We start from the raw sequence: 9677 nt of genomic DNA on the forward strand, positions 1-9677 counted from the left end.
TTTCCACTTGGCCCACAGGCAGGTACAAATTCAGTGAGTGTCTGCAAGCCAGTGCATACAAACGAGCCTTGTGCAGCATTATATTTTGGTTTTCTCTACCCCTCCTTTGGGCTCCCCTGGCTAAAGTCAAAGAAACATTGAAAGCATCCAAGTAAATCAGTCTATTGCATTTTCTCATCAGCTTAAAATGCTCTTCTTGGTGCCAAAAAAATGACAATCCACTGAAGAAGCAGGCTTGCAGGATAGTTGTATTGAAGCTATTTCTTTTTGCCTTGCCATCCTGAGAGGCCTGCTGGCAGGGAACATACCCCCTACTCTCCAGTCCAGTGTGCCATACTGAGCACACAAAATTATACACATAGCTCTGACAGAGGGCAGAGGGTGTCCCAGCAAAACCTGCTCCATTAACACTTGCATCCTACCATGGTCATCCTAAAACAGGTCAAATTAAATGCCCCAAAATAAAATAAAAGTGCTCAATAAAACCCTGTCATAAGACAGGAGCCCAGATGTGTTTGTGTGTTACCCACCCTGAGGGACAGGGCTGAACCCATGAACCACCCTGAGCGGAGAGCTTTGGGGCTGGGTGACCCCCAGCAGCCTGAGCCCTGGGCTGACAGCAGGGTCTGAGGCCTCTTGTGAGCAGAGAGGGGAACTGAGCAGAGAGGCAGAGACGCTGGGGCTGGCTGCAGGATGGAACAGGCCAAGTTCCTAGGATGGCACAGCTGCTCCTTAGCACATGAAAGTGATTTATTAATAAAGAAGCAGACCCAGTATCCCCAAGAGTTACGTTCTGCAATACTACCCAGTCCTCTGTCCTGAACCTGAGCAGTTTAAGCCATGGCAAGCTTAAAGTTTAAGCTACTTGTGTCATCAGCAAAGCTCAGGCTGCCTGCGACCAACTGCAGCACTTCACCCTGCTCTCCTCTTCCATAGCAACAGAACCCAAAGAAAAAAGGAAGGAGAGAAAAGTGGGTTATCCACTGTTGGAAACTATGAACATTCACTACAATTATCATTTGCAATGTATTATTGGAACAGGTCAAGGCCTCCTGTAAAGTAAAAAACCAGAGTCTGAATATCAGCTCAGAGAAAGAAATTAATTGCTAAGTTGCTTTTGAACAATTTAGAAACACCTGTTTTACAGAAGCCTGAGGAAGTTTTAGAAGGATAGAAGAGATATAAAAATAATACTCTGAAACTCTTGATAACCTTTTTCTGGCTATTGCCCAAGTCCAAGTCAGAAGAGTTAACATGCAGTGGGAAGCAGCAGTCAAAGCTGGAGTAAAGGAGAGCAATAGTGGCATGTTTTTCTTTCTTATTGATTTAATTTTCACTCTGGAATTGGCTGTTCATTTCAGCATGGATGCACTCAGCAGTTTGTGACACACTGTGCTGCTTTGCTCTGCCAGCTGTGCTGTGCCTGCCAACATTTGTTGAGAAATAACAGGAGGTCACACGTGGTGTAAAAAAAAACTACCCCGGCACAGCACTTAGAAAAAAGGCATTGTATTAGTGGCAATGAATTCAGACCTACTGATGGTGGAATTAATGAAATCCATGGCTGGCACTCTCTTTGCATCCCAACGGAGGCTACAACGAACAAAGGAAATGTACTGGCCACTAGCCCATGGGGTCAGCAAACCAGCCTTGTCCAGGGCTGCTGGAAGCCCATTGCCTCCCCTGGCAGGCCCTGAAGTGAAGAATGGAATTCAAGTGCTTCCCTAAGACCTCTCTTCTCTGACTCTAAGGCAACAGGAAACCAAGAGACGGGGAAGCAAGGAGCTAAGTAATGCTCATGGAGGAAAAACAGCACTGAATTGTGAGATGGATTTGATTATTTTAATTTAATTTTCTTGGTTTTCTAAGCTCTTTTTTTATTTAGATACAAGGAAAGGACATCTTTCCCTTAGATTCTTATTTGCTCTGAAGCTGAAACTCATCTTTGAAGCATCAACATTCGCTTATTGTTCGTTTCCTGAAGGGTTTCAAGTCCCTTTTAGGAAGCCTTCAGAGATATTTCTGTTGGCCTTTGTCTCCCCATTCTCTTTATGTGATGTAGGGACAACTAAGGTTACATACATTTCTACATAAAGACAAAATTCCTCACAATAAAAGCAAGGATTTAGGTGGTTGTTGTGCATCCTTGCACATAGTCAGCAGGTGACTGCACAAGGCCCTGAGCAATCCAATTCAACTTTAAAATTACCCCTTTGAGCTGAAGTGTGGAGCAGAAAACCTCTGTATGTCTCTACCTTCAGATTTTCAATATTTCAGTGATTCTAAATCCACATCTGATCAGCCATCTTCATGTACTATCTACGTGCAAGTAAAAATCAGTCAGCACTCACCTGCCTTAGACTAGCCAACATTAGCTGGAGCTTGATCCACCACTTTCCTTTTTCCCCCTATAAAACAGGACTGTGGATTCTCACTTTTATCCTCACACTTTCTGCCTTTGTCCAAATGCATTTGGGAGCAGAATCCAGAAACTGCAGCTATTCCCCAGGCATGTAAAAGCATAGTCTGTTGATGTTTCTGCATTAACCCCAGCTGGGTGTTCATTCCCTTTTGAAAGGATAATTTAACTCCTACTGCTGTTCAAAAATACAGTTGGGTGCACCAAGTCAGACACATGCCAGTGTCAAATCTAGAAGAACCACCCACTGATCAAAAAGACACAGGTAATTCTTTTCTCCTAGAGCATTTTAATGCAACTCTTTCATGTTTAATGTTTAATGTGAGGGGAATAATAGTTTGTCTCTTGCTATCCCCCATTAACACAGATCAGAGGCACCAGATGCTTACATTCAGCTTAATACTTCCCTGTTGGTCACCCAACCAATAGGTTCAACATGGGAAATAGACTGTACAGTTGGAAGCCTCTCCTCTGACAGTTTCTAACAGGCACTGGCTAATCATGGATGCGAGCCCTTCCTCAGACTGCATTATTCTGCAATTCCACTGTAATTCATCCCTCATAGTAACCTGAGAAATCTGGTAACAATTTTTACTATTACAGATTGACTGATTCTCCCTAAAGCTAAGCTGAAAACAGGTGATTCTGTCATGCTGGGCACTGACATTATACCCTTTGTTTCCGTTTGAAAGAACAGAAGAAAATTAAAATGTAAACAAAAACTAAAACCTGGACAAGGAAAACTAGGAATTTTTGTGTCAAAGGCTTTGAAATAGAACATATTTGCAATACATTTTATGCCTGAACTGGAACTCTTCGCAGTTCCAGTAGTATCCATTACATCCTCTCTCATCTGGAAGATCAAGCTGCCCACAAAGGCCCTGGAAGAATCAGTTTTGCAGAAAAAATTCTGCTTAAACAGAGCAAGGAGGTGGACAAAGAGACAATAATTAGTAATTTATGGATGTTCAACTGTTTGTCCGTGCTCATAACCAGCCTGTAGCAGGGAAGCTTTACTCATCAGCTCCAAGGAAGCCAACTGTCTATGGCTGGCAAGTGAAGAGGGATTTGCCAGATAATACCAATGGTCTGGTGTTGGGGTTGAAACAGCTTTTGGAAGACAGAGGAGGCAACCATATGTGCTGATAAAGCCAGCAAACTCAGAACCAAGGCCTTTTGTTTTCTTTCCTCTGATGCCAAGGAGAGGAGCGTGCCTGGGTCTGCACAGAGTGTTCCCACTGAACAATGTCAGACACACGCCGGTTTGGAGGTCTGCCAGTCTAGGGCCACCTCAGTGAACTCATATGGCAAGGCAGAAGGAGCACACAAAGACCAGACCAAGGTTATCACAGTCTTCCCAGAGAAGGCCAAAGCAACCATTTGTCATCATTATGTTCATTCTCTATTCTTATTTCTGTGCTCCCTAGAAAATAAAGTAATGCTTACTAAGAAATAAAAAGAAGGAAGGAACAACCTGAATACCTGAGACTGGCTAAACTGATGGAGAAGATGATGAATAACCAGCATGGCTGGCAGAACTCCTATTCTTCCTTTATGAATGTTACACAACCCACTGCTTAAAATATCAGAGCCTTGATTTATTACTTGCCACGGTGTCAACAGGTTTTGATTGCTTGGCACCTCTCTTCTGTCAAAAAAAAGAAAAAAGAAAATTGAAGAAAGCATCCACCCATGGTGGTTTTCTGTGCAAGTCCTGTATAGCTGTGTCCAGCATAAACAGAACAGAACAGATGATTGGGGATACAAGCACCATAAAGTCATCCCAGGACAAGGTGAGTCTGACTTCTGCAGACTCAGCTTCAAGCAGACTGCTCAGCAAGTACCCTGCTGGTATGGGACTCATGTCAGTCCAGTGGAGTCTCTACTCCTCCTACCAAAATACATTTGCATGTGAAAGGCTAGAATAGGCATATAAACAGTAAAGAAGCAGAAACAAGAGAAAACCAGATAAAAACAGTGGAAAAAAATGGGAAATGCAAAGACAGATATGATAGTATTTTACCTTTCTGTGGTATTTTTCTATCAATGAACCTATATTTGCAGCATTTTGCACTTCTCTCTGGTTTTGCTCACTTTTCATTAACAGAGAAATTCCTGGTCAGATTTGCCTTAAGAGCCCAGCACCACACAACCCACAGCTAAAATGTGCCAGGGTCAAAGATCAGGGACAAGCCTTGTCTGGGCAGAGGGGCAAACTTGAACACACATCCTGAGACACACAGCTCCTGCTTGTACCTTCATATCCAGCTGTTGTTCCCACCAAATCCATGGTGCCTGGGAACAGGCTGCCTCTGACAGACAGCAAATATTCAGCCTCTGCCTCACATCCATCACCCTGCTGGCTGAGCCTTCACCACAAACAATGACTGTGCTGGCTGCACAGATCTGCTCCTGTAATCCCAATCACTGAGGGACAGAGTAATTCCAGAAAATCACAATTGAACATGAAGTGACACAGGAGAATGAACCCATTCATGTTGCATCCTGCCATATACTACTGCAGTCAACCCTCCCCAAACATGAATTAGGGTGTTAGAAAGTGTCCCATGAAATCAACCAACCAATTTGGACTATTTAACCAAAGTTTTCCCACTAGGGACATAACCTCTGCAGACTGTCTCCAAAGAAATGTGATTCTCAGCTCTGGCAAACAATAACAAGCAGAGAAAATGGTGTGCTCAGATACTTGCAGTCCCATAAAATGATAGGGTTGTGATCAGCAGCCCACACGGGAGGAGGATGGCTGTGCCAGGTTAATGCAAAACCAAGGAAAGGCAAACAGAGTGGGCATGGGGCACCTGTGGAGGTGTGTGCACTAACTGTGCTGACCTGGGTCTGATAATTTACGCCAGCAGCCTTTGATTAGCTGCTTCCTTGTTGACACTAGGTCTGGTTGAATTGTTAAAGAACAGCAGAGGACACTCGAGAGTCTTCGCTGTAACTGCTGAATTGAGAGCAAACAAGGAAGCTAAAATTAATCACTCGCACTTAAATTGTCATCATAGTGCACAACACATCACAACACCACAGATAAGCTTCCTTTCCCTACAGGGAGAGCCTCCAATGCTGTCCTGCTTCAAAAAGGAGGTGCACAATAGCAGGTCCAGGAGCTACAGTCAGTTTGTGTAGCTAAAACAACCTCAGGAGGACTGTGAAATGGTGGGGTATTAGCTCCTGTCTCAAGAGATCTCCTGAGGGAACCAACATGGATCAGGTAGTAAGGCAAGCTGTCAGCCTGGCTTTTACCCCAGCTTCTGACCTTGTCCCCTTGGTGGTTTTACTTCTCTTCTAGTCTGATCTCTTCAGTATTCTCTTGTTGTCCATTTTCCTCCTGGAAACACATCTCACTTTCTCGGGATCAGCAAACTGTGCAACATTTACAAACACTTTACTATCTTTGTTTCTGTTTGAGGGGGAAGTTGGAAATAACTGATCATTCACTCAGGTCAGAAGAGCTGCTCGGTTCTAAGTTATTCCCCAGTAGAAAAACCCATCTCCTTTTGGCTACTCAGCTTTGCAGTCAATCATGGAAATAGTAAAGGAGGAGAGAAATTTCCTCTTTTGCCACTGTGAGTTTGCCTCTGCCAACTTCTGGTGGGTATTAGGAGTCAGCATGATAAAAACAGCAGCAAGATTTTAATGGGAAATATCATATTTTGAAGATTCCCACAATGTTCTTATCTTGTACGAAGAACCAAGGTCTTTCTAGAGGTGAGAGTAAAACCAGAAGAAATGCAGCACCAAGTGCCCTGAGGGATACATCTCGTGATGGAGCCAGAGCTGCCGCAGCAGGAACAACACCCTCATGTCCCTGGAACAGGTGGGTAACTGCTCCTGTGCCTCCAGCTCCCAAAGGGCAACTACACAGCTTCATTTTCACTGGTGCTGAGGAATCTCTGGCAATGAACCTTGAGTTAAAACTACATTCCTACTTTAAAAATCCACACATTCTAACCAATCTCCCCTACACTGTTAAAACCTGTCAGCTGAAGCTCCAGGGGAGCAGCTACCCTGCACCCCAGTGCTGAAGCGAATCTTCAGCCATCTGATCTTCCCAAAGTCCTTAAAACACAGCTGCTAAATGTTTTTGGGCTTTACAACCACTGTGCAGTCCAGAAATGAAAGATCAATTAAGGGAAAATTGATTTTAAACTGCCACCTACATTCCCTCCTGCTGGATGTGCTCAGACACAGCCCACTGGTGGCTTCATCTGTGTAGAGGTGAAGCTGGGGCTTTTTAATTATTAAAAAAAGAAATCTGCCTGGAAGGATTTGACATATAAACTGCAATCAGCTCAAAGCACCACAGTACAATACTTGATTAAAAAAATAAAGTGTAAAACCTCATTTCTCATTGCCATCTTCTGGCCAGAGCAGTGTAGTGTATTCTCTTGCTAAAACAAGCTGCTGTGTAGGGCACAGACAGGCAAGATGCAGTGCACAAGTTGCACAAATGCAACCCTGGTTTGGCTGCAGTATCTGCTATTGTGCAAGCAGGGTATGAAAGCAGCTATCTGGGATTCACCATCCAGCTGAAACAGCTGCTCTGTTTTATTATTGTGATTCTGTGAAAAATTATACATTTGAAAGAATCTGAAAGCAAATCTCACTGAAACCTTTATCTTAAATGGCATTTACCCACCAAGATCTCAGACTGTAGTTATATTAAAATGGTTACCAATTATTTCATCATCCTCATGGTGCTTAAAGGAAAAATACCCTTTAAAAATCACTCTTTAGTAAATCTAATCTCTTCCAAAACAGTGTTCTCCAGCAAACTGTAATCTTTGGGGCTAGGCTAGTACATCTATATTCAATGACCAATACTTGCAATAACAGACAGTTTATTTCTGATTCAGAGGCCAAATTAGGCTTGGTACAAATGCAGCACACATCTTGCAGTGGTCTGATTGCACACCTATTGCCCCACTATTCAGAGTTACTGTCCCAGTCAGCCTGGAAGTTTATGTTCATACACCAAATAGACACAGACAGGAGATGATGTGGAGGAGATTGGTCGCTATCAAACTGAGTTGACAGCTGGATGGGAAGTGACTCTCCATGTCCTTAGGTCTTCCAGCTTTGGAATCACCTTCACAAGTGAAAGATTCTTAGTCTTAGCTGTTTTCTCTGCATCATTGTGAAATAACATTGCTCATAATCACCTTTCCCAGTATTTTCTCATCTTCAATACATCATCCCAAGCCACTTCACCTAAAGGCCATTTAAAATACACATGATTCCTTCAGATTTCCAGATGAGGAGTCAGCCCACAGAGTTTTTTTCCAGTTCTCCCTGCAGAGCTGAGGACAAAGGAGAACTCTGGATGCCCTCTGCTTGCCTTCACCCTTGTAGGGGAGCACCTGCCCTGTGGCCATGAATGACACCCCAATGGAGAAGCAGTTGTATATTTACACAGGACACACCACTTGAATATATTAGAATTTTGACAATTTTTTTACCAATTCCTAACCTCTGCTTTCTTTAGCCTTTAATTAAACATGGTGGAGGGTTTAACCAGGAATTTAAAATAGAATAACAAGAAAAGAGCAAATTATGTAAATAAGTTTAATCAAAGGGAATAAAATATAGCAGGATAAAAGAATAAAACTACAAGCATCATGGCAGTAGGTATTTGCAATAACTAAGTTCCCTACTCTTCTTGCAGAAATACACCTGAGCCAAGGAATGGTACAGTGCCAGAGCTGCTCCAGGTGCACTGGGAGGGTCTGTAATTATTCCCCAGAGCAGCACAGCACTGGAATTCTGCTCATGCTTTCCCAGACATTCTTCACTCTGTCCGTATTCCTTGTGCTCTCTATAGATGTTTCAAGAGTCCTTCCTGTGGAGTTTCAGCACATGCTGGCTGTGAAGGGGCTGCTCATGCAGCTTATGCAGATTTTCCAAATCCTGTGTTGTTCATCATGTGCTACTGTGACAGTGCTGACAATCTTCAATAGTCTCAGCCTGCCTGCTCTTTTCCCAGTTGTGCTGCTAAACTGAACTGCAGACAGTTTCTTTTCACCACTTGTTTGTAATGGCTTGCTCAACACCCTGATCTTTTCCTCATTGTCTTTTAACATGACACGTTTTCAAAGACCCATTTGTTGTCTGAGCCTTGATTTGAGAAAAATATGTTGTATATTCTTGCTTTGCAAAAAAGCATCTTCATAAATCCATATTCCCTTTGCGTTCCCACTTATTATTTAAACTGTTCAGTAGACAAACATAGGGATTATCTAATCATATTTGCTTATAGAGAATATTTTACTCAGTAACTATTTTAGAATATTATTAGGATGTTGAAACCAAATCAGATTAGGCCTGTGTCTTGTATGTGTTTATACAGACATCAGTCTTCAATCAAAGTTTTTTTTACCCACTAGTGCCACCGTTTTTCTGGATAAGTAATTGTATCCAAGCTCCATAAAATAAGTGGTGTTGTAAGAGAAACCTGCAGCAGTTCCTTCATGAGTACCTTCAGGAAAGTTTGTATCCAGATTTGTTTGAAGGCAACTCCACCTTCTAAGTGGATTATAGGTACCATTGTTACTCCTTAAAGCATTCAAATCACATCTTGGCCATCTTTATAATATGCTTTTACATATAGAAAAAGCTTTGAATAAAAAATTTAGACCTTGAATCACTTGCACTAGAGAAAGGGAGCAGATGTTATCACCTGAATGCTCCTTTTACAAGCCGTACAGCCCTTTAGGCCTGAAAGGCAGTAAGCAGTGATAAGGAATACATCTGAGGGGAGCAAGCAGCAGTGAGACACCCACTGAAGAATTATGTTTTTTTCTATTTATTCTCTAAGCAAATGTAATACTTTTTTTCTTCTTTGTTCAACTCTGCCATGCTAAGCTAGTTAATGGATCATTCACAGTGAAAACATTAGCAACAATCAATGAAGGAGAAATAGCTTGCATAGCAGCCTGCACGGGACATCTTGCCAGGAGACCACTTATGAAACACCACTTATTAACACCATAATTATGACTATCTGCTGCTTGCATTGTATTTGGCAGTTTAAGCTCCACTGCATAAATTCTGTACAAAATTGCTATAAGAACAGACTCCAAGCACCTAATAAATAGATCTAAAATGTTTGCATCTGTCCCACTAGTAGCATTTTGCAGCTCTGGGTGCTACTGCATGTGCTGTGTGAAGAACATATGGAAACAAATTGCTGTGCCCTACAGCTGTGCCTGCAGTGTGTGCTGGCAAAATTGCAGCA

Source organism: Cyanistes caeruleus, chromosome 10 (assembly GCF_971803275.1).
Source record: "Cyanistes caeruleus chromosome 10, bCyaCae1.hap1.1, whole genome shotgun sequence".
NCBI lineage: Eukaryota > Metazoa > Chordata > Aves > Passeriformes > Paridae > Cyanistes > Cyanistes caeruleus.